Source organism: Epinephelus lanceolatus, chromosome 6 (assembly GCF_041903045.1).
Source record: "Epinephelus lanceolatus isolate andai-2023 chromosome 6, ASM4190304v1, whole genome shotgun sequence".
In the NCBI taxonomy this organism is placed as follows: domain Eukaryota; kingdom Metazoa; phylum Chordata; class Actinopteri; order Perciformes; family Serranidae; genus Epinephelus; species Epinephelus lanceolatus.
Genome location: NC_135739.1, coordinates 47654736 through 47681138, shown reverse-complemented (window position 1 = coordinate 47681138; position 26403 = coordinate 47654736). Strand labels below are relative to the sequence as shown.

Here is a 26403-nt window from a genome sequence, read left to right as displayed (position 1 = left end):
GGCCAGAATTAACAATGCTAGAGCTGATACTGTACTCAATTGGAACAATGCTGTTGAGTTAATTCAGGAATTTCTGAATGACTTTTGACTGTTAAAAAATAAACAGAGTATATTTATCCATTTATTTACTCATTTATTTGGTTTGCTTATACTTACATTGGATTGTTACGGACTGCTATTTAAGAGGGTTGTGGGAGGAAACCCAATATGGTACCAACCACCATCTCTATTATTGCATCACTGCAAATTCAGTGCCATGATTCCTGTGTATGATATCTATATATATATATTTTTGATACGTACACTAGCCAGTGGCAATATTTCTGTATGTTTTGTTTTTGTTAGTTTTTTTTTCCTGTTGTTGTTGTTGTTGTTGTTGTTGTTATTCTTATTATTTTGTGTGTGTTTGTTTCTTTGTGATGTAATTATTTCTCTCAGATTGCAGCTTCCAAAAGGTGATCTACTGTTTTCTTTACTTGTTGAACTTTCCTTACAACAATAAATAATTGTTCACAAAAAAAGAAAATCCCCAAAATCTGGAAAATGGCTCACGTTCTTCCCTTCTTAAAAGGTGGTGAACCGTCGAGCCTCAATAGCTACAGCCCTATTTCAAATCTGTCTCCTTTAGTCAAGATATTGGAAAGCCTGGTAAGTGATCAGTTGAAGGATTTCTTGTGTCTTAATGAAATTTTATCCTGTTATCAATCTGGCTTTAGAAAATCACACAGTACAGTCAGTGCAGCTACTAAAGTAGTGAATGATATTTTTAAGGCCCTGGATAGCAATCAACACTGTGCTTCTCTTTTTATTGATTTTTCCAAGGCCTTCAATACGGTGGACCATGATGTATTAAGGCACAGACTGACTAATATAGGACTGTCTAATTCTGCTGTTGGTTGGTTTTCTAACTATCTTTCAGGTAGGACTCAATGTGTTAAAATTTATGGTTGCTCCTCTGATACCCTGGCTGTCCACAAGGGGGTGCCACAAGGCTCTATATCAGATCCCTTGCTGTTTACCATTTATATCAATGATTTGGGGAAACATGTCCAAAATGCAAATTTCCATTTTTTATGCAGATGATACTGTTATTTATTGTTTTGGAGGCACTGTGTTGATGGCTGTTGATCACTTGCAAGCTGCTTTTTAAGAAATAGAAACCCAGCTCCTGTTTCTGAGACTTGTGCTTAATGCAGATAAAACTAAAATGATGATCTTTACTAAATCCAGAGACAAAACTAATTGTCGTCATACTCTATATACATCTCAAGGTACACTTATGGAGATCGTTTCCACTTTTAAATACCTAGGTATCATCCTTGATGACAATTTGTCTTTTAAACCCCATACTGAGAACCTGGCAAAGAAACTAAAGGTGAGATTGGGCTTTTCTAAAAAAAAAAAAAAAAAAAAAAGGCTTGTTGCTGCTACTTTTATTCCATAATTAGATTATGGTGATGTACTGTACATGAATGCTTGCTCTACCTCATTGCATATGCTGGATGCCACGTATCATTGTGCCTTAAGGTTCATTACCAGCTGTAAAACACTCACCCATCATTGTACTCTGTATTCTAAAGTAGGCTGGCTGTCCTTGTCTGCTCGCAGGCTTCTCCACTGGTACACCTTCATCTATAAAGCAATTATTGGACTACTCCCCTCATACCTCTGCACCTACCTCACTTTTACATCAAATCCATCATACAATTTGCGCTCTCTGGACTTTCTATCTGCCTCTGTCCCCAGAACTCGTACTGAGTTTGGGAAGAGGGCATTCATGTACTCTCCTCTCTTCGCCTGGAACAGTCTTCAAAAATCACTAAAATTGCAGGAACTTATCACCATTAATGATTTTAAAACTTGGCTTACAGGCTTTATAATGGCAAATTTTGGAGTGTGTAAATGTTTTACTGCACAGTATTTTATCATCATCACATAAGTGTTCTTTTAGTGTGTATTGTGGTGCACTGTTTTTTCATTGTTTTTGTTTAACATGTACTTTTCCTCCACAGGATCCCCTGTTACCACCTTCTATGCCCCCATCCAGCCCTCTCCTCCTCCCCCTTCCCCCACCGGACTGTATTTGTAGGGCATAACCCCTCCACAGGACTCTGGGCCTTTCTCTCTTTTTCTCATGTCTGTGCTTTTTCTTTATGTGTGTCTTATTGTGTTTTATTCTCTAATGCTGCCATTTTGCCCAGGCCTTGCTCGTAAAAGAGATCATTTGATCTCAAGCAAATCTGCCTGGTAAAATAAAGATTAAATAAAAACAAAAACAAAATAATAATGCTAACCATGAACAGCCTATTAGTTTTAAATTGTCTTCTCCTAAACCATTTTATCTAACATTGGGAAGTTAAAGGAAAAAGTGCTTCCAGTCCTGTTTTTTTGCGAGCCAGTATGTGTTAAAGAGGCAACAGAGAGCATCTTTTCCTAAATATATCATTATGAAAATAATGTGGGTTGCACAGGATAGTGGCCACAGTAAAATCAGACTATCAGCGTTTACATAGGTTACTTAGTGGCTTTGCAAGAAGCTTCTGCCACCGGTGCCGAAATTTCATGGAAAAAAATCTGCTTTACGGCAGGAAACACGTCATGTATTACGAAATTGGTCGGTCAGCCAATCAGGGACTGGAGCTGGTCCTTATGAGGAATTGAGCATGAGATAGTTGAGTCACAAGTACAATGGCAGATGGACAAAGTTTGGAGACAAGTGAAAAACGGCCTAACAAAAGAAAACGAGCTCCTCTGTCTGAGGAGGCAATGAAGAGTAAAAAGGAGAGTGATAAAAGAAGAGGAAAAACAAGAGTAAACCTCAGTCAGGTGTTCAAGAGATGGAGGGAGCTCCGTGACCAAAGAAGCTTCAAAACCCATGTCCAGCTAGCTTTCTTTCTAATGGATCAGTAAGTAACACGGCTAAATGTTAGCTAGACCAGAGAGGACTGTACTGTACTGGCTGCTAGTTCATTCCTAGCTGGTCAGCATCGCAAATCACCACAACCAGGGAGCGGGTAGCGAGTGTTGGTCGGCTGACATCCTGGTTGCCATTCTACGGCAGCCCTCAGACAGTGATACCCCCCTCCCTTCCTTCTGTTCTCTTCTCATGGAGGCAGCTATTGACGGATATCGCCCAGCTAAGTTACGCCCAGCTAAGTGAGCACTGAACTTTGTTTCCCATTCAATTTGAGCTCCAACCGGCCGCATCGTTTCCATACGGTACCATTTATTCTAGAATGGGGACTGTTTACATGTGCATATTGGTATAATTCCACTGTGTCTACTGTTGTTTGTACTGATACTGTACATATTCGTATAATTTACTGTGAGTTGTTTGTACTAGTACTGTGCATTCTGGTATAATTATTTGCATTACTATTTGTTTCTTCTTCAGATAAATCTGATGATTGTTGCTCGGTCTCTTTACTCATTTATTTAGTAGAATGTCCACACACCTTCTCATTCTACATACAGTATACACAGAGGTATACCGGTGGCTTTACAGCCTACATTTTCTTTCATTTAGAGAGTCTAATAGAATCATATTATTGATTATCTCTGACGGTCAATTTGGTCCTTGCGACAATGCGACGCAACACCACTGACGCTAGGTGGCGCCAAGCTAAAAAAACGAATCCTATCTGTTGCCTCTTTAAATATTAGCTCAATTAAATACAACATTGTAACGGGAATCTTGTGGTGGAAGTGAAATGAAACAAAAACATAACTTATGTGTGTGTGTTTTTTCGGCTTTGTGATTCTGTTGACTATACCTGACTATAATATGTTACAGCTCAGCTGATTTTGCATTGATAGTGAAGGGAGAGGGAAGTTTGAGGACCTGAATGAGATTTAAAACACAAGCTAAGTAATTCTGATAAATGAAACATACCAGGCTAAATGAGGAATGATTCTAAGTACCAAATGCGCTATATTACTGTATTATACAAATGATCATGCTAAACATATATTCTATAACAGTATTAGATATGTAATCTTGTATATTTGTAACCTACTGTAGGAGCACTGGGTGGTGGAGGAGCAGCGATGCTGCAGGACCACTCTGTGATAGGGGAATGCTGCAGATCATTCACATACAGTGGTTACAACTTTGTATTAAAATCCCCTGCTCATATCAATAATTGCGTGATATAAAACAAATGAATAGTCCAGACCTTTTTGAATAAACAGATAGCTGTGGACACAGGGACAAGCAGACACAGGATCAAAGTCTGATAAGAGAGATGAGATGAGGATAAATATTTGAGGGCCTGTCATATGAAACACAGTAAGGCAAATGCTGAGGTTAGCACAACAAAAGCGAATTGGCTTGCCAGTCAGTCACTATGACAAGCTAAAACCAATACACCAGAGCTGGTAGACCCACCTGCTGGTTTCGGGTGTGCTGATCAGTTACAACAGCACCCAACACTGAAATATAAGTAAACATTTCAAGGAATTATACTGCAGTGATGCTGCATGCCTCATGTCAGGAATGCTGCAGGTTGAGGACCATTAATGTTACAGTCCAGGAGTGGCGATAACAATGATGCTGCAGGTCCAGGGGTACATTATGGTGCAGTGGCACTCACGGCGTGATGCACAAACATGGTGGGGATTAAATATGGTCTGGTCTTGGCAAACTGGTCTGCACCAAAATGTGCCTACAGTGACTGAGTTTACATCCCACACATAACAACTCACTTTTGTCTACCCACAGACATATCCCATAGTGGTTGAATGCATACAGTATTAGGGAACACTTTATACTTACTGGACATGTATACACAGACAACCAGATACATGAGACAACTTCAAACAAATTCAATTCAAACTGATGCCGCTTGTCATACTTTGTTAAACATTCACAGCTAATGAAGTACCTTAAGTTGGGGAACAAAGACCACACCTTATCTCACAAGGCAACGTCAGACCCAGGCCTATATAGGTGGGCCTAACCATTTCTCCTCTTTAATTTTCCTTTCTCTCTTTCAGCACAAGAACAACAGGGGGATGCAATAAAGCCTGAACTCACCCTACAATGAGATGACCCCCTTACCCTGAGTCTCAACTCCCTGGGTTTTGCAAGCCTTTCCCTGTTCCTAATTTTTAATAAACCAAACACCGAGCTTCCCAATGCTGTGGTCTTTATTTGTGGAAAATGTGCTAATGCAGTATTTGAGAATGATAACCTCATATATTTTTGTTGTTGTAGTCTGTTGCGAGTCTAAGGTTACTCCTGCTGACTTAATCCAAAAAAAAAAAAAAAAATTCTCATCTTCATGACAATGAAGAAATTGTGCATACGTTTCTCTCTCTCTAAACGATTGGAACATCCCCACACAGCACTGTGGTAGAGCTTTTTTGAGAGGATGACACGGAAGGAAGGGCACAGACAAACTGCTTGACATCCTAGTCACGTTTCTGAGTTTATTAGAAATTAATTCATTGCATTAAATAAGTACATTTATATACAAATACATAAATATATGTCTATAAACTGCTGCTGCTGCTAGTCCATTGACCCATTGTGCTGTCACTGTCGGTCTCCTTTCCCACTGAAAGTAATTAAGATAACATTAGTTATTAAATCATTACAATCATTACATTATCAATAAATATTAGGATTTGATTGATCTTGACTACCATACAAGACTAAGGACAGAATTGAAAAAATAATTTAAACCATTAAAAGCAACATGCACTTTCAACAGGGTAAGGAAAGGCAACAAGGCAGATAACCATATATGTTATACACATTACACATAGTTATACTGTGTAATAAATACATATCCTTATCCACATGTTTGTTATGTTTATACTGTGTACATACTGTGTAATATTCCAGTGTGCAATATTTTGCCACTTCCTGTGGAATAATATTTAGACATTTCTTCATTTTTACAGTAAAAATACTACACATCATGTGTACTCCAATCATCCTGTGCAACTATCAATCATGAGCATACAGTATCTGTTTCAGTGAGAGGTGTATATAGATTTTCGATATTTTCATTATATCTAATTTGTATTTAAAAAATATTTTGATCCTTATTTAGCAATCAATCACTTTTATCCTTTTTTTGCTCTGAGCTGCTGTAACGTGAATTTCCAGGCGTGGAATTAATCAAGTCTTATCTAACCCTAGTTGTTAACACTAATCCTCAAATATTAGCAAATTTTTGTTTAGAAACAACATAAAAATGTAACTGCATATGACGTGCTACACATATATTGTAAATCAATGCAGTTATTGACAGCTACTTACCAAAAATTGGAGTTCTGTCTCTCAGTATTACATGAGTCACGTGACGCACAAGCATTTTGGACTTCCATTGTCGCGACTCTGTTCTGTGCTACGGCTCTGGGTTCAGTGTCTTCCCGAGGAAAGTGAACAGCCAGTCTTAGTGGTCAGTGGACGACCTGCTCTATCTCCTGATTTACAGCTGCCCCATGTGCTGCTGTTTAATGTGCTGCTGCTGACCAACTAATTAGCTAGCTATCTACATCGATAACTTACATTAGCAGTGCATATTTCCCCGCTAAACATTTAGTCATTTATTTAACAAGCTGAGGTAAAGGACAAGATGTCATGTTTGTAAGTAAGCTAGATTAAAAAAACGGAGTAGGCTCTATCAGGAAAGCTAATGTGGGCTGATTTTCAAAGTTACACCTGCTCCTGATTAGCTGTAAGTCTTACGTTAGACTTTAGTAAAAGGAAGTCTTAAGCCCTGTTGGTGCAACCAGCCCAGGTGTTGTTGCTGTATGGAATGTATGTGATTTGAGTAGTAGAAGTAATCTAACATTTCTTTGACTTCCAGGCATCACTGGTCATGTTTGAATTTTTGTCTCAAGGCCAGACATGGTTTACTAACTCCTGACAGCTGACTTACATGAAAATCCATTTTCCTAATGTTGATGTTGAGTTTCACAGAGCTGACTTGGTTCATTGGGATTCTCATCAGAGAACCAAAGAACCATCACTGCATTAGCCAGGGTCTGGTCAATGCATTCGGATAAATTTTTTTGTCTCTAAACCCAGCCATGACCCCACTTTCTGAGTCAGTGCTCATAATGAGAGCTGTTGTTGACATTTTCAGAGTTTCTCCTCTTCACATTAGCAGATGCAGGGTAAAGCAAAAAGACTGTGTAGAGTAACCAAGCACCTACCTCCGGGGCTGAAAAATGAAACCAATGCAGACGTGCCAAAAACTGCAGTTTCTTGATTGGCCACTTGATGCTGGTTCCAAAAGAGAGTCAGTCCCAGCAAATCCCCATGTTAAAATGCCCAACTTTACAGCAGAAATAAACTGTTTTGGTCTCTGTTGCTAATGTATCCATTTAAATTTTATTAAGGCTTAAAGTTACATATGGCATAATTAAGGTTGTGGCCACTTGAATGACAGGCTGTCTGCAAGGTGTCATCACAGTCTATGAGTCAGATCTATCCCTTGCTCCTCCACACCTCCACCCTCTCGTCCAAATGTGTTCTCTTTTGGCTCCAAAAATCCAAGATGATGATGGCCAAAATGGCAAACTTGAGCTTCAAAATGCAGGTCCACAAACCAATGGGTGACCTCACAATGTCACAATTTTTATTTTTATACAGTCCATGAGAGTAATAATATAGGTACATTGGCTGGACTGACTGAACAAGCAGATGTGTTCGCTAGCTGTGTGTTCGCACAGGCTCATGTGCCTGTAGGGGCATTGCAATCTTATACATTTTTGTTGATTTTGTTTTTTTGTTTTTTTTTTAGTATTATTTTTTTAAACACTTAAACTCTGTTTACCTAATTATGCATGATCACAATCATATGAAAAAAAAATCCATTAAAGTTTTTTTTTTTTTTATTATTGAAATATAATTCATCAGTTAAATCAGTCCATGCTGTAACAAATGTTGGCCTGAATGTTTGTGTTTCCTTGAAGGTGGAGGGGGGGATATCACTCATCTAGCTAACATGTAGCCATGTTACTTACTGATCCATTAGAAAGAAAGCTAGCTGGACATCGGTTTGAAGCCTCTTTGTTCACGGAGCTCCCTCCATCTCTTGAACGCCTGACTGAGGTTTACTCTTGTTTTTCCTCTTCTATCACTCTCCCCTTTGCTCTTCTTTGCCTCCTCAGACAAAGGAGCTCGTTTTCTTTCACTAGGCCGTTTTTCACTTGTTTCCAAACTTTGTCCGTCTGCTATTGTGCTCGTGACTCAACTATCTCATGCCCAACTCCTCATAAGGACCAGCTCCAGTCCCTGATTGGCTGACCGACCAGTTTCGCAACAGCTTGGGTGTGCACAAACTGACATCATAATTCTCCTGTTTTAGCTTCTCTGCACTGGCTCCCTGTAAAATCCAGAATTGAATTTAAAATCCTACTGTTAACTTATAAAGCTCTAAATGGTCAAGCTCCATCATATCTTAGTGAGCTCATACTGCCATATTATCCCACCAGAACACTGCGCTCTGAGAACGCAGGGTTACTCGTGGTCCCTAAAGTCTCCAAAAGTAGATCAGGAGCCAGAGCCTTCAGCTATCAGGCTCCTCTCCTGTGGAATCATCTTCCTGTTACGGTCCGGGAGGCAGACACCGTCTCCACATTTAAGACTAGACTTAAGACTTTCCTCTTTGATAAAGCTTATAGTTAGGGCTGGCTCAGGCTTGCCCTGTACCAGCCCCTAGTTAGGCTGACTTAGGCCTAGTCTGCCGGAGGACCCCCCTATAATACACCGGGCACCTTCTCTCCTTCTCTCTCTCTCTCTCTCTCTCTCTCTCATGTCCTGTTACTACATCTTGCTAACTCGGCCGTACTGCATGTCACTAACTCAGCTTCTTCTCCGGAGCCTTTGTGCTCCACTGTCTCGCAGGTTAACTGGATAGTGTGACGTGTGTGGTTGTGCTGCTGCCGTGGTCCTGCCAGATGCCTCCTGCTGCTGCTGCCATCATTAGTCATTAGTCATACTTCTACTGTTTTTATACACATATGAGTATTGTCACATATGTATACTATCAGACATTAATATATACTTTCAACATATTGTACCACAATAACCAGAATTATAATTATAATATTATTATAATATCATTATTTTCATTAATGTTGTTGTAAGCTACTGTCATCACCGTCTGTCCTGCATCTCTCTCTGTCTCTGTCTCTCTCTCTCTGTCTCTCTTTCTGTCTCATTGTGTCATTCGGATTACTGTTAATTTATTGTGTTTATCTGTTCTGTACGACATCTATTGCACGTCTGTCCGTCCTGGAAGAGGGATCCCTCCTCAGTTGCTCTTTCTGAGGTTTCTACCGTGTTTTTCCCCGTTAAAGGGTTTTTTGGGGAGTTTTTCCTGATCAGCTGTGAGGGTCATAAGGACAGAGGGATGTTGTATGCTGTAACGCCCTGTGAGGCAAATTATGATTTGTGATTGTGGGCTTTATAAATAAAATTGTTTGATTGATTGATTGATTGATTGAGTTTCACAGTTAAAAATGTTTTTTACACTTACAATTTTGTTTTACAGTTACGTATCAAATTTTCACAAGTACAAAAAAGTTTTACAGTTACACAACAAATTTTCACAAATACAAAAAAGTTTTACAATGCACTGAGTCCACAGTTACAGATCAGACCTACAGGTACAAATCAGAGCTGCAAGTACAAGTCGGTACAAGTAGTTTCGACTGTCATTTGACACATTAGAAGGAATTGCCAATCGGGACGCTGAGATTAACATATCATTTGACTATCGAATCAGGAATATAGCTTTACTATCCAATCACGGAGCCAGGGGGCAGGCCGTCTTTGCCCCGGGTCAGTGGCTGCAACCTAACGATTTTGCACCAAGAGAACAAGTAGACGGACTTTCCGACAGGAGGAAGAAGAAACGAAAAACAAGACTGAGAAGAGAACAGTAACAGTAGCATATAAGCACACAAGCAGGGTTGTCAGGTCCGCTTATTAACTGCAACTGTGGGCTTATTTTTTCGCTTACAAATATTGGTAGTCGCAGGTTTCATTTTTTTGGGCTTGTTTCCATTGGGGGGTTGCTTATTTGGACTTTTGGACTCTAAATGTCGCCTTTCTATCCGTCTAATAAGTTATTTAAATGCATGATGGTATGACTGCAGGATGTTTCCACAGCTCTGCTCCCTCCGCCCCTCTCCTTCTACGCATACACACAGCTGACGGTCGGTCAATCAGACTTTTCACATTTAAATTGCACAATTAATGGAGTGTATATTTTTATACGCTATTTATTTATTTATTCATTACATTTTTCATTGGTTTATTGAGAGCAAGATGTATGGTTAAACTGTTTACTTTTGTGATGAAGAAAGTACTTGAAGTAGGCTACAGTATGTCTAACGTTTGTGAAGTTGAGCGACAGCTTGACATTTTTAATTTGCACTACAAAGATCATTATTATTATTATTAGGGCCCGCGCGACGACGAAGTCGTCCGTGAGGACCCTATTGCAATCGCGCTGTTTATTATTATTAGGGCCCGAGCAATGACGAAGTCGTCCGTGAGGACCCTATTGTAATTGTGCTGTTTATTAGGGCCCGAGCGACGACAAAGTCGTCCGTGAGGACCCTATTGTAATCACGCTGTTTATTATTATTAGGGTCCGAGCAATGACGAAGTCGTCCGTGAGGACCCTATTGTAATTGTGCTGTTTATTAGGGCCCGAGCGACAACAAAGTCGTCCGTGAGGACCCTATCGTAATTGCGCTGTTTATTAGGGCCCGAGCGACGATGAAGTCGTCCATGAGGACCCTATTGTAATCACGCTGTTTATTAAGATTATTATTAGGGCCCGAGCGACGATGAAGTCGTCCATGAGGACCCTATTGTAATCACGCTGTTTATTATTATTAGGGTCCGAGCAATGACGAAGTCGTCCGTGAGGACCCTATCGTAATTGCGCTGTTTATTAGGGCCCGAGCGACGATGAAGTCGTCCATGAGGACCCTATTGTAATCACGCTGTTTATTAAGATTATTATTAGGGCCCGAGCGACGATGAAGTCGTCCATGAGGACCCTATTGTAATCACGCTGTTTATTATTATTAGGGTCCGAGCAATGACGAAGTCGTCCGTGAGGACCCTATCGTAATTGCGCTGTTTATTAGGGCCCGAGCGACAATGAAGTCGTCCATGAGGACCCTATTGTAATCGCACTGTTTATTATTATTAGGGTCCGAGCAATGACGAAGTCGTCCGTGAGGACCCTATCGTAATTGCGCTGTTTATTAGGGCCCAAGCGACGACAAAGTCGTCCGTGTGGACCCTATTGTAATCGCGCTGTTTATTATTAGGGCCCGAGCGACGAAGAAGTTGTCCGTGAGGACCCTATTGTAATCACGCTGTTTATTATTAGGGCCCGAGGGACGAAGAAGTTGTCCGTGAGGACCCTATTGTAATCACGCTGTTTATTATTAGGGCCCGAGCGATGACGGAGTCGTCCGCGTAGGACCCTATTGTAATCGCGCTGTTTATTATTATTAGGGCCCAAGCGACGACGAAGTCGTCCGAGGACCCTATTGAAATTGCGCTGTTTATTATGATTATTATTATTGTGACATTTCGTGCCCCAATTTCGCCCCTTTCCCAAATTTGAAAATGCTTCTAACTTTCCACATCTGTCCGGTCGCATCTGAAATTCGATATTTTTGGGCAGTTGCACACTGTCGACGCGAAATGCCGAAATAGCGCCCCCTACAAATTTTCAAAAACCCCTCCCCATTGGGGTTAGTTTGTCATAGGCAAACGAAATTTGGTACACACATGTATCATACCGAGACACACAAAAAAGTCTCTTCACGTCATGGTAAAATCCCAACAGGAAGTCGGCCATTTTGTTTTCAATTTTTTCGTTACGGCGATTTCCACAAATCAAATCAAATCAAATCAAATCAACTTTATTTATATGGCACTTTTCATACGACAGTAACACAAAGTGCCTCACAGAGGTTAAAAACAACAAAGATCCAAAACAGAAAACAAAAAGAAAAGACAAAACCCAACCCTCCCACCCCACATAGAGATACATAAATATACACATATGCACACACACACACACACACACACACACTAGCTATCACTAAAGAGACATGGCCGAGCACCGAGACCCGAGGCAAGGAAAAAGCCACCTCTGGGGGCCGTCCACACTGAGAGGGCCCATGGTCCACAGCCACAGGGAGCGCCGCCATAGAGACCTCCCCGACCCGGGCAGACATGAGGCTCCACACCGAGGTGCAGTGCCCTACAGCCACCCAGGTCAGAGCGGTCTCCCGACGGCACCCCCATCGGGAGACCAGGAACAACTCTCAGTGTGGGAGGCCCCCATGAGGAAACACTGGAGCTAAAAACTGAGGGACTAAAACAGGAAGATAGGATAAAAGGTATAAAAAGAACCAAATAAACAAAAAGCTATTTAGCTCATAAAATTGAGTTAGTAGCTAGATAAGAATGATCTAAAACAGAGACATAAAATGCATCAAAACTAAAACCTATAGGCTAACTAAAATAACAAAAGATAAAGGTTAAATGAGATCAGAACGTGAAAAAGAGGAAGGGTAAGAAAATAAAAAATAAATAAATAAAATAATAAAAAATAGATAATAGATGGATAAATCGGTTATAAGAGGAATTTAAAATAGATAAATAAAGAGATCAGTTAAAAGCCTGATTAAAGAGATGAGTCTTGAGCCTCTTTTTAAAAACATCAACAGTCTCTGCAGCTCTGATGTTGTGGTATGGTTAAAAGGCCGGTGCTGGAGGACCTCAGGGTCCGCGAGGGTTGATATGGTAAAAGCAGGTCAGATAAATAAGAAGGCCCAAGACCGTTAAGACATTTAAAAACTAATAAAAGAACCTTAAAATCGATCCTGAAGCGCACGGGGAGCCAATGCAGCGATTTTAAAACTGTTGTAATGTGCTCCTGCCCTCTGGTCCTCATCAGCACACGTGCAGCTGAATTCTGTAATAATTGTAGATTTGAGATACTCTTTTTGGGAAGACCAGAGAGCAGGGCATTACAATAATCTAACCTACAGGAGATAAAAGCATGCATCAGCACCTCCATGCTGGCCTGAGAGAGAAACGGGCGGACTCTGGCTATATTCTTAAGGTGGTAGAAACCTGCCTTTGTTATGTTTTTAATATGTGGAATAAAACAGAGTTCAGAGTCAAAAATCACACCCAGATTTTTTACAGATTGTCGTCACCTTCTTAAAATAATTGCCTAAGTCATTTTTTGACAAAAAATATTTTTTTGTCTAAATCTTCTCCTTATGATGCTGGCCACCGCTGGCAAGATCACCTATGTTCGCAGTTGAACAGATCATGTGATTCTACCCCTGTAAGACAATTGCCTATGTCAAGGGTGTAACTTAGGCAGTTTTATTTTGCCTAAGTCAAAAGATTGTGTTACTTAGGCAATTTTACAAGCTCCGCAAGATGGCAGCAGCATCAAGAAGACAGAAAATCTACTCAGCCAATGAAGTAATTTCCATGATTCAAGGATCATCCCCTATTGGTAAGTGATGAGCTTTACTATAATAATGGCATGGCTATAAATAGTGTGCAGTTATTTCGTCTTTTATTGAGTCTTTTTAGTCAGAATTTACATTAGCCGAAAAGTTAAGTTCATGAAGCTAGCCGTTAGCAAAGAATGGAAACGCTTCACAATCTGGATGCTACAAAAGGCTTTCTGTTAACTCTTTTCTGTCTTTACCTTCTCTCTTCTGTACTTGATGCTTTAGTGGTTTCATTTAAAGAGAATCTCACGTGAACATAACCATAACATTATTCATAATAATAGTAAGAGAATCAGTATTATCAGGGGTTAGATTGGGATTGGTGAAGAGGGGGAGCCCTTGTCTGTTTCGGTCAGAACCAGACCGTGGACAGTAGGCTATAGGGAATGTCAGGAGGGGGAGCTCAGCTCCTGTGCCCCCCCCACCCCCACCCCCACCCCCAATTTAACCTCTGATTGATTACAAAGGTTAACATCAAACATAAGAAAGTTGCTGAGGGATCCAGATGCAATTCATCATTGTCCTACCAACTCAGGCTTGAAGATGGAACAAGTGTCAAAGTGTGCAAGGCACTTTTTTCCTCTACACTTGGTCTCCCTGCACTCTAAAAAAGGATTCATGGGGTTAGTAAGTAAAGCTTAAAATCAAGAGCCTTTTCTGCATTAAAAATTAAGTTTGTTACTTATACACATTATAATCAGTTTATAACTTATTTTAATAAGTTGGTCTAAATGAAAATACAGAAAACAGACTTAACTCAAAACTATATCGATTTTGAACAGACATTTCTGCCTTATCTTAACATAGAAGTGTTTTCAGTAAGTACAACTTAAAAATCTCCTAAACATCCTTTAAAAGCTGAGTACTACAAGGCTGACTTGCCCGGAGACGTTTTGCTGCCGGACCATCAGCAACAAGAAACGGAGGGAAACGGAGAGGAGAAGGAGAAAGAGACATGCGATTTTGCAGCAACTTTTCTTAATTTTAAGGCGTGGTGAGTACAATTTTTGCCTAGTTTTATTCACAACAGTTAATAACTCCATCAGCACACAGTGCAAGAAATCGTTTTTACACAACACTAAAGGCTTTTCCTCAGCTAGCAGTAACATTAGTAATGTTTAAGCAAGGAGACTTTTAGCTAATTGGTGTAGTAATTCGGCTTCAACATTAGTCTTTTTTAAGTTTTGTTTTATGGTGGAAGCCAAATGGCAGCATTAGTAGCATTAGTTTTAACCCTGCAAAGGTAAAATAACACACGTTTGGCTTCTTCCTAATTTAAAATTGTTGCAGTGTTGATGTCGATTTGACCAGCAAAAGCTGCATGGCTGGGGCGTTTTATATCCGTGACCGTGACTAAACACGTAACAAATGTAGGTTACTGAACATACATTCAGTTTGACATTGATGCATTTTGATGTTTAAGTTCTAGAGTTATTTATATGTGAAGTTAAAGTTTGTTATTTGAGCCATAGCTGAAGAACAGTCTGTCAAAGCTAGTTGTTGGCATTACAGAGAGGGTGTATTAGCACATAAAATATAATTTTGTTATTTTGGGTGTTGGTAACTGCAGATATATTAGCACAGTTGTATCATTTTAGAGAAAATAATTAATACATTTGGCATCATGAAGCAACAGGCAATCAGTACAATAAGTCTTTAGTCACCAAAACTTCTGTTTACATTTCTGTTGATGTTTTTCTCCTGAGTTTCACATTTTTGGTAACACAATTTGCGAGATATTTGGAAAGATAACTTGGTCAGCTGCACATAAAGACAACTATATTGATAAAATCTATACATAGATTTCATTTTGAATGGATGTTCTATCAGATAATGATAAGACTGTATAGTTAAGGTTTGAACATTGATTGCAGTGTAGTTCGCCCATATCTTTGTAGTAGTTTGCAAGCATTCTTTTTCTTCTTGTTTTTCATGCTGAATATTCAGAAACAGTAAAATAAAATTTACTGTAATGCTGATGTGGCACAAGTTGTAGACACTACATCCTTCTGAATCACCCAAGTTCAAGTAATTTAAACAGGTCCTTTGTTAGTATTTAAAATGAATTGGATCTGTAAAATCTGCAAATTTGAAACGCCAAGAAAAACTGATCTCTTAAAGCATTACAGACTTAGACATGGCCATGGTGGAGAATTGCTCCCTTGTCTTTATTGGGAATGCTACTGCTCATTTAAAACATGGGGCAGCCTGCGAACCCATCTGTCAAGAAGTCACTTGACCCGTGAGACAGTGACACTGTCCACTGTCCTGTCATTTAAATGTCCATGTTGCTCTTTAAACACTATCTCCACAGAAAGAGAATACTTTGAGCACATTGGCCATCATTTAAAGAAACAGGAAACGGTGTCTTGTGTTTTTGAAAACTGTCCTTTCAAAACAAACATTCATGGAACTTTTGCCTCTCATAGGAGCCGGAAACACACTCCTCACACTCTTGATGACTTCAAGCCTGAGCTTTTGCAGAGGTATGTCAATCCTCTAAATGCAGGGGACGATCCTGTGGTTGAGGACGATACTGAAGGTGCAGTGAGTGAAGATCCTGACGATAATGAAGTGAGAGAATTGCCTAATTTAATAGAAGAGCATGTAGCCCACCTGGTGCTTAAGTTGGAAAGCATATTCAATGTACCACAACAATGTATTGATGAGTTAGTTGAAGAACTACACTTTATTTCCTCATCAGCTTCAGGTCCTATTTTAAAAGAGATTTTACAGTCAAGCTTAAAGAAGCATGATTGTGAGGTTGATGATTTGATCATCTCAGAGATGGTGACAGACCTATGTGAGTGCAACCCAATTACATTAACTCTAGGGTGTAATGGTTCTCTTTCCACCTCCTACAAAAGAAGAGAGTATTTCAAGAAGCATTTTTCCGTGGTGGAACCCATAGAGTATATGCTCAGTGCCAGGGATCGGAGAAGTTTCCAATATGTACCTATTTTGAAGTCCTTGCATGAGGTTTTGAAGAAAAAAGAGATCCAAGATTTGCTCACACACAGTTGTGAAGCAGACAGCAGTTCTGAACATAAATACAAGTAATTTCAGGATGGCACACATTTTAAAAACAACACATTGCTGTCAGAAAATAATCCAGCTATTTCTCTCATTCTGTATGTGGATGATTTTGAAGTGTGTAATCCACTTGGCACTTCAAGAAAAAAGCACAAAATTACTGCTGTGTATTGGGTTTTAGCGAATGTGCCACCACTGCTCAGATCATCACTGACATCGATATACCTTGCAATACTCTGCAAGGCTGATGATATCAAAAAGTTTGGCTATAGTGCTGTGTTAGAGCCACTGCTAAAAGATCTTGCCAGCCTTGAAGAAGAAGGCCTTTACATTCCTTCATTAGGCATTCGAGTCAAAGGTACTGTGTATTGTGTTGTTGCAGATAACCTTGGCGCCCACTCCATTGGAGGATTTGTGGAGAGCTTCTCAAGTACACACATCTGCAGGTTCTGTCTTGGAGAAAGATCCCAGTTCCAAGTAAGAGAAGTTAGAACTGGAGCATTTTATCCTAGGACAATACAAGATCACAGGGCTCATGTTCAAACTGCACAGGGACATGAAAGTGGGTCTCATTGTTATGGAGTAAAGAGACAATGCCCACTGACTGAAAAACTAAAACATTTTGATGTTTTATCTGGCTACCCATCTGATTTGCTCCACGACCTCTTTGAAGGCATTGTACCTTTTGAGTTAGCACTGTGCCTAAATGCCTTTATCAAAAAGAAATATTTCACACTTGATGAACTAAATATATTAATCAAAGAATTCCCATACAGATGGGCAGATAAATCTGACGCACCACAAGTAGTTCCATTGACTTTTGCTACGAGAAAAACTGTTGGTGGGAATGCCCATGAAAATTGGGCTTTGCTTCGCCTCCTTCCCCTGATAGTTGGAGAAAGAATACCAGAGAGTGAACCAATGTGGCTGGTCCTTCTGAACCTTAAGGACATAGTTGAACTTGTCCTTTCTCCTGTCCATACAGACTTAACTATTTGTTTCCTTGAAAGCAAGATTTCTGAGCATCGACACAGATTCCTGGAGACTTTCCCTCAGGAAAGACTTATTCCGAAGCATCATTTTCTGGAGCACTACCCACAGCTAATAAAGGCTTTTGGTCCATTTGTATCTCTGTGGACTATGCGCTTTGAAGCTAAACACAGCTTTTTTAAGCGTGTGGTCAGGCATACCCACAGCTTCCGAAACATTCTGTTGTCTCTTGCAGTGAAGCATCAGTTAATGGTTGCACACCATCTCCATGGCGGTGCAATTGTTTCACTGGCTCTCCAGGCAACAAAACTGTCAATGGTGGATTTGACTGTGCTAAGGGAAGGCATAAAAAAAGCACTGCAAATCAAATTTCCTGGCGAGTCGTTTGTCCAGATGGCAACCACAGTGTATTGCAGTGGAACTAGTTACTCCGCTGGAATGATCTTGGCACATGGTTCAACCGGTTGTCTTCCAGATTTTGTGGAGTTGATTCAGCTGTTGTAAATGGGAAGGTTGGCTTCATTGTGAAATGTTTAAATGCATGGTATATTGAACATCTTAGAAGCTATGAGCTTGAAAACACAAGAAGTGTTAAGGTGATTGAGCCAAGTCAGTTGTCTGACATCCTCCCAATGGCAGCATACGCTGTTGCAGGCAAGCGTATGGTAACCCAGAGGCGCTACATTTGTGTAGATATGTAGTGGTAATTAGCGCCTTCTCATTTGTTATAAAATAAAATGCATACTCAAAAATGGTATCACCCCCTTTAGATATGAGGTTACGGTTTCATGTAGAAAAAGCTTTTTACATTAATGTACCTCACACTTGAGTTCAAATAATCATTTTAATTTGCTGCTAGAAGGCATTTATCTATCATCAGACACTGGACAATAATAGTGTCTGGCTTAGCCAAAAAAAAAGCCTGGAATGCCTTTTAATCCCAGATCATGCCATTTCTCACTGCAAGAGGAGATGTCTCCACCAGTATGCACATGCAAAAAAGTAAATCTGAGTAAAGGGTTGTAAATATGACTGGCATGCAACTGACAATGTCATTGTTGGAGCATTTATGTGAAATCACAACATTTCTTTAAACTTTTCTGATCTTTGCAGTTTTGCTTTTAGTACATTAGGCTTCAATGGAAAACATTAAAAAGATGAAAAAAGAAAATATGTTTCAAACTTTCAGTCATACTAAAAGAGGATATATAAATGGACACTCAGTTTTTCAGTTTTCCAGATTTGACAAAAAGAAGAAATAAAATGCCACAGTGTAATGTGAAACCTAATAATTACAGACATAATCACCAGCATAGTTCCTCTCTCCATGCAAGTTAATATCGCAAAGTTATAGTTAAAATGATCATTGCCAATATTCTCTGATACTTAATGTTTAGAGAATGAAACTGGATGTGTTTTATAAATCAAACTGAAGTGATGTGGTTCTCTTACAGATGCTGCAATGTCTCATCAAGCCAAACTTAGGATCATTCTTCAGGACCATGACATTCGCAAACTTGACTTACCTCATGGCCTCCCTGGGACTGTGGGTGAACTTGAGTCCCTTGTTAGAGAGACATTTGGGCTTCAAAGGAACTTCACTTTGGATTACAAGGATGCTGATTTTGGAGACGAATATTTCAGTCTTACCTCAACAAGTGACATCAAGGACAAGGACACAATAAAAGTGGTTGACATTGTTGAACCTCACACATTTACTCTGACCTTAACTGATGTGGACAATACCTTTGAAAGTGAATCAGAAACCTCCATCCATACCTCAGCAACCTCAGTCAGTTCTTCAGTGACTTCCATCCATCCTCCCAAAAGCAGTTGCTCTTCCGGATCCCAGGATACACTGATGCTTTCATCACCTGAACATGGGATTCAGCGATCACAGCGTTGGCCAACTGAATTTCTTGTACCTCGCTTTGCCTATGACACAGAGCTTATGCTTGCCTCAGGAAATGAAGCTTTCAAGAAGGATGGAATTCCACTAAGCTTTACCTCAATCCTACCAGACATCCTTGAGAGACTGGCTGAAAGCATCTTTCAGTATGTTGCCTACCCAACAAGTGCACAGTTTTCGGATGTTGCTGAGGCGCTGATTCAGAAGCATCCTTGCCTCAAAGAACCGGGATCATATAATGGATGCTATGGATGGCAACAGAGACTAAAATACAAAATGGGCAACTATAGAAACAAGTTGAGAGGGCTTGGATGCCCTGAACTTGATGTCAACTCTCTCAGAAAGAAGCAACCACATGAGAAAGCACCTGCAAAGAATGTCAAAAAGCCAAAAAAGTCAGAAGTGAACTATTTACCCGCTCACCCGCAAGGAGAAACAGAAGAAAGTTTGGAGTCTGAAAGAGGGGAGCTCCTTAATGAAGTGAGGAAAAAGGACAACTGTCAGATCATCAGTGCAAAAATGGCAAAGACATTCTCAATTCGCAGGCAGGAAGTAGTCAATCAAGAACCATCAGTCAGTGACCTGAAAGAAAGATGGCCTGCTCTTTTTGACGTAGCCCAGGTAAATATTTTTGCATAAGATAATTTGCAGTATGTGTTATTTTGGAATAGACTGTACACAATAACATGTTGTGCCTATCTGTGCCTTTGTTTTTATACAGATAAGCCAAGAATTCAGAAGGATCACCACTGTTAGTCTGGAGACTACATTCATGGCAAAGCTGGACCAGTTCTCCCCGAAAATAATGTCCTTGCTGTCCTCAAGGGGAGGGGCTGCAAAAATGAATATCCAGCGCATACAGAACATGCTGCTTGAGGTATGAATAAATTAAATATAGTTAATTTCATATGGGACAATCTACTTTTTTTCCCAATAGGTGATGTTAGGTTTTTGATCATGATTTACCCATTTCACACTGGTGGCATGAGCAGTACATGTGTGTTGTGGAACGTGTTGGTTTTCAATTAGGCGTCCATGTTAACAGGTTAGAGCTTTCAGACCGGCTGCATGAGTGGCGCTGTTTTTGTTGAGCTCAGGAGTCTCGCCTATTTTCTCCACGAGCAGGTGGAGGCTGCTCACAGCAAATATATCAATGAAAAGTCTGAAACACACAAGCGTGAGAGACACAGCAGTCACACCACGCTGCCATCATGCGCTGCTCATGCCTCAGGTGTGAAATGGGCGTTATACATCTCGGGCTATTGGTAGTGCTGTGCTGTTCAGTGTAACTAGATAGTGAATAACGGACCTACATTTTACAGGTGGCCAGAAATGCAATTTAAAATCAACTATAATATTGTCCATTATCTCTAGGATGTATTAAAAGGCAGCTGTTTACAACCCTAATTCTTATAAGGGAATAATATGTCAGATTATTGTTTAGGGCTTAGTCTAAGACAAAAATATCAATAGGAACTATAAATACTAAATAAAAAAATACATTACAGGTAAGATGGAACATGATAGGCAGAGTAATTGTAGGATTTTGCATTTTTTCTTTTTATTTACTTTTATTTTTATTTTTTATCTGCATTTTTATGATGCATATTTGAAATTGAAAATTCTAACACTACTTAAGCGAGTTATATTAGTTTTCTTTAAAATGAGCAATTCATTATTTTGATTATCACTGTAAAATCTATAATTGGTACAGTTTTGGATGTAATTATCAAAAACCCATCCTCCTGGAAGAGCAGTTCAACATTCTTTTTCTTATTCACAGGACGATTCTGTGGAGAGAAGGCGAGAGGTTGCTATCCGTGGCTTAGTCGTGTATCTGAGGGAATAGGAGGAGGACCTCTTCAAAGAGCAGGTAAATCAGACACCACCTTTGTATTACTTTCATATTTAAATATGATTACTTAAAACATTAATATTGATTCTGATCTACCAGGATGATGGCGGGGATGTTACTAATGAAGTGATGAAGATTGTCACAACGAGAGGTGCCATAACGTCTGTTCCAGCCAGCGCAAGGATCATACTTGAGGGAACAGAAGTCCTAGCAGACCTGGATGTACCCAGAGCCTGTACCATGCTAATGGGGCTGATATACGCACTCAACCTCAGCTACCCAAAAGAACTGAAAAACACTTTTGAAGTGTTTCAAAAGATATTCCTCCAGCTGGATGATCTGAAAGCCAGTCCGAAGGTAATGTCTCTAAAAAGTAAACTGCTGTACTAAAAAATGTGAAGAGTTTGGCTATCCAAATGGATAAGAAATGTTATACTGTTGTTATCCTGTTGTTTACAATGTTTTGTTGTGTAACATACTGTACAGCAGGTGTACTGTTGACAGTTCATTGAGTACACTTGTTAAAGTACACTTGAGCGCACTTCAGCACAGTCACTCTGACCAGCGTGGCTGTCAAAATGTTCAGTCTTTTTGAGACAGTTATACAGGGGTGTTTAGCGTTATGTATGTTATGGAGGCTACAGGCACAATGTATGCCATTCAAATGTTGTCAGTAAATGAGACATTGACTGATGTTCTAATAAACAGTGATCGTAAAACTGGAATGTCTATGTGTAATTTATTCTGACTTAAGATAAATAAGTTACTACTACTCAAATAAATTAAGGTAACAATTTGCATGGACATTTCTGAGTAGAATGATAGTAACTTAGTAAGTTAGAATAACTTAAATGGAGTACTTTGTACACAATTTAAATTAAGTTGGTTTAACTTAATTAAGCATGTAGATGACAAAGAAAATCAAGTTGTTTGTACTAAAGTAATTGAGTTTGCCTTACTAGAGATGTCTTGTGGCATTTACTGAATAATGGCTAAGTTGAAATAACTTAAAAAGATCCATGCAAATTGTTACCTCAATTTTTTTAAGTTGAGCCAGCATATCATTTTTTAGAGTGTGAGAGAACCATTACTGATTGGCTGAACAAAGACACCTTGGACCAAACAGCAGCAGCTCCATCTAAATCTGGACCCAAGAGTGGCAAACATGCAAAGCTTGAAATTGATGTCAAGGATTTCCTTAAGAACTGGTTGAAGGACCTGCCTACTGTTGATTCACACTACTGCAGAAGCACAGAGACCTACAAGGACAAGAAGTTCCTTCACCCAGGCACAACCATCTCCATGCTACATCGGGGATATCTACAGGCAGCTGCAACTGCTGGAGTGGGGGCTGTTGGGATAACTTATTTCACAGATGTGTTCCATGAAGAAAACTACTCTGTATTCATTCCGCGAAAAGATCAGTATGATGTTTGTGTTTCATTCAAACACTGGAATATCAGTCAGGCTGAATATGATGCACATATCATCCAGAAAGATAAAGCGAGACGAGAAATCCGCTGACAAGGATTCTGCGAATAATGAGAAGTCCGTTTGGACAATGGACTTGCAACCTGTGCTGCTGTGTCCAAAAACCCAAGCCAGCAGCCTGTACTACAAAACAAAACTGCAGGTCCATAACTTTACCCTCTTCGACTTGAGATCAAAGGAAGGATACTGCTACATTTGGGATGAATCGGAGGGTGACCTAAGTAGTGACATATTTGCACACCTTCAATATCACCATTTTGAAGGTGTGATCAGAGACCATCCAGAACTGAAGGAGATCATAGTGTGGGGCGACAGCTGTGGTTACCAGAACCGTAATGCATGTGTGGCAAATGCATTCTCTGAGCTTGCAAGGAAATATGGGGTACTTATAACACAGAAATTCCTTGTTGCGGGACACACACAAATGGAGTGTGACAGCATGCATAGCACTATTGAGCACAAAATAGTAACGGATGTCTTCACCCCAAGAGATTACGTCATCATACCACAGACAGCAAGAATCAGGCCATCGCCTTACCATGTGAAGGTGCTCAAGCATGATGAGTTCCTGAAAATGAATGGATCTTACTTCACAAGCATTAGACCAAGCCGAAAAGCTGGAGATCCAACTGTGCATCACTTGCGGGCTCTTCAGTTCAGTAGTGAAGGCAACATCCATTTCAAGCTGTCCTTTTCGGAGGACTCTGTGTGGGAAGAACTGCCACAGAGGGTTCAGGTGCCAAACAAGCCCATAGCATGGATAAGAATGTTCCCGAGTGCTCTGTCAATCAAGGAGAGGAAGTTCCAGGACCTACAGTCCATGAAACACATCATGCCTATTGAGTGTCATCACTACTTTGACAATTTGCTTCATGAGTAGGCATCAGTCAAGAACCCAGCAAATAGGAGCTGGAAGGGAGCTGGAAGGGAGGGGCATCATAGAAGGGGGAAAAGTGTCCAGAGTAGGGTCAGGGTCCAGAGTAGAATGGGGGGTCGGAGTAGTGGGAAAGTTTTGGGAAGTTATACATTTTTTTCTTGTTAAAACAATTCAGAAAAGTATTGGAAAGGTTTGAATTCTTGTTAAAACATCATGAAGTTTTTCTCTTCTTAAAATACTTCAATAAAAACTGTTGTCATAGATATCAAAACTGGTGTCATCACGATTGATTTCAAATCATTAATGCAATTAAAGAAAAATGGGTGGGTAACATGGGTGGTCAGACATAATGTTCCATCCATATTTGGGGCCCCCTCGTGGAAGGAGAAGTAAAGCGATGCAAATGCCACCTCAGCATTATGTTTACTTAGCTCTTTAGTGCTTTATTGTTGACAGGTTTAAGGTTTAAAATTGCCTAAGTAACAAAGGCATGTTCAAAAATGTGCCTAAGTCATTTATTCCTCTTATGTTACAAAATTGACAAAAATTGGTATTAGTATGTCAATAGTCATCCTTTGTCATGACCCTTTAGAGTGGAATTATAAAAAAAATATCAAATATATATCAAAAATATAAGTTTTTTGTGTTTTCTGAAAAATCTGAAAAAATGACTTAGGCAATTATTTTAAGAAGGCGACGTTGTGTTGGTTTAAAATCTTGTAGTTTTGGTAAAAGTTTCTCTCTCTGGCCTCCAGGACCAATGACTAAAACCTCTGTTTTGTCCTGGTTGAGCTGCAGGAAATTCGCTGCCATCCATGACTTTATGTCTAAAATGCAGTTAAAAAGGGCATCAATTGGCCCTGTGTCATCAGGAGACACGGCGATGTACAGTTGCGTATCATCAGCATAACTATGAAAGCTGATGCCGTGCCTCCTGATGACGTCCCCCAGAAGAAACATGTAGAGATTAAAAAGAACGGGACCTAAAATTGGCCCTGGGGGACCCCACACTTTATCTCATGGGTTCCTGAGGAACATGTATCCATACTTACAAAGAAGTGTCGATCAGTAAGGTAAGAGACGAACCAGTTAAAAACAGTACCAGAGAGGCTGACCAGGTGCCTCAGTCTATTTAATAAAATGTAATGGTCTACTGTATCGAAGGCGGTGGTTAGATCCAGTATTACCAAGACTGTGAGTTTATGGTTATCTAAATTGCACCTGATGTCGTTTAAAATCTTTAAAAGGGCTGTCTCGGTACTGTGGTTCATCCTAAAACCAGACTGATACTTCTCTAAAGTGTTGTTTGTATTTAAAAAATCACTTACTTGGGTAAAAACCAGTTTTTCTAAAATTTTGCTTAAAAATGGTAATTTGGATACAGGTCGATAATTATTAAGAATGTTGGGGTCTAAATTGCTCTTCTTCAGAAGGGGCCTCACCACCACCATTTTCAAGGAGGCCGGGAAGACACCTGTCTGAAGAGAGCAATTCACCATGTACAGTAGCTGTTCCTCAAAGAATCCATAAAATGTTTTAAAAAATGGTGTGGGACTTGGGTCTGAAGGGCAGGTTGTGGGCTTTACTTGGGAGAAAACTCGACCAAGTGTCCTCGCATCAACCAGGGCAAAACTCTCCAGTGTTTCCTCAGGTAAAAGCAATGATCCAGGTGTGTCGACAGTTAAAATCTGTTGAGATAAAAGACTGGATCTGATGTCATTGATTTTACTTCTGAAGTGGTCTGCAAAGTCCTCACAAAGGGCACTGGTTAATTGGCTAATTGGTTAATTGGCATTGTCTTAAGTGATCTGTTAAAATTACTGTTTGGTAAAATATCAGTTGTGGAGAAGAGGAATTTGGGATTGTTTTTATTGTCAGAGATTAGTTTTTTGAAGTGGGAAATTCTTGCCTGTTTGACTGCGTTATTGTAGGTTTTGAGATGTTGACGTAATATTTCGTAGTGGACTGTTAGGTTTGATTTTCTCCACCTTCTCTCAGCACTCCTGCAGTATCTTTTCAGTTGTTTGATTTCCTAATTTCTCCACGGGGGTGTAGGTTTTGTTCTAATTGTTTTGGTTAAAATTGGAGCCACTGAGTCCAGCGTTGACTTGAGTTTGTTGTTAAAATTGTCCACAATAAAATCACAGGGTGCTGGTAAAATCTCTGCAGGAGTGCTCTGTAAAATCTGGATAAAATTTGCAGCCACTTCAGAAGTTAGGTAGCATTTCCTCACTGTTCTCACCGGGGCCTCCTGTTAGTTAAAACTGGTGATGTTAAAAAACACACAAAAGTGGTCGGACACAACCAGATCCACAACAGAGGACACACCCATGGACAGGCCATAGGTTATGACCAGGTCCAGGATGTGCCCTCTGCTGTGGGTCGGCTGTGTGATATGTTGTTTAAAATCTAAACAGTTTAAGAGGTTTAAAAATTCTCTGGATACTGGGTCCGAGGTGTTAATGTGTAGATTAAAATCACCAGTTATTAAAATCCTGTTGTAGGTGGAGTGAATGATTGATAATAATTCAGAGAAATCACTGATAAAAGAAGTGGAGTACTGGGGTGGTCTGTAAACCGTTATGCAAAGGATGGGAGGGCTGCTAAAAACAAAGGCATGATGCTTAAATGACGTGTAACTGCTAAAAGAAACTTCATTTGAGGACATTGTGGTTTTTGTTACTGATGCAGTTCCGCCTCCTCTTTTACCTT

General features: G+C 39.9%; 1 protein-coding gene and 1 pseudogene across 13 annotated transcripts in view; one reads left to right on the top strand and one right to left on the bottom strand.

Annotated features, from left to right (window-relative positions):
• ptprfa (protein tyrosine phosphatase receptor type Fa) overlaps positions 1–26403 on the bottom strand; it is an 888655-nt gene that overhangs the window by 772444 nt on the left and 89808 nt on the right. The gene's annotated exons all lie outside the window — the stretch shown is intronic.
• Positions 20202–23694, top strand: LOC144463723 (uncharacterized; annotated as a pseudogene).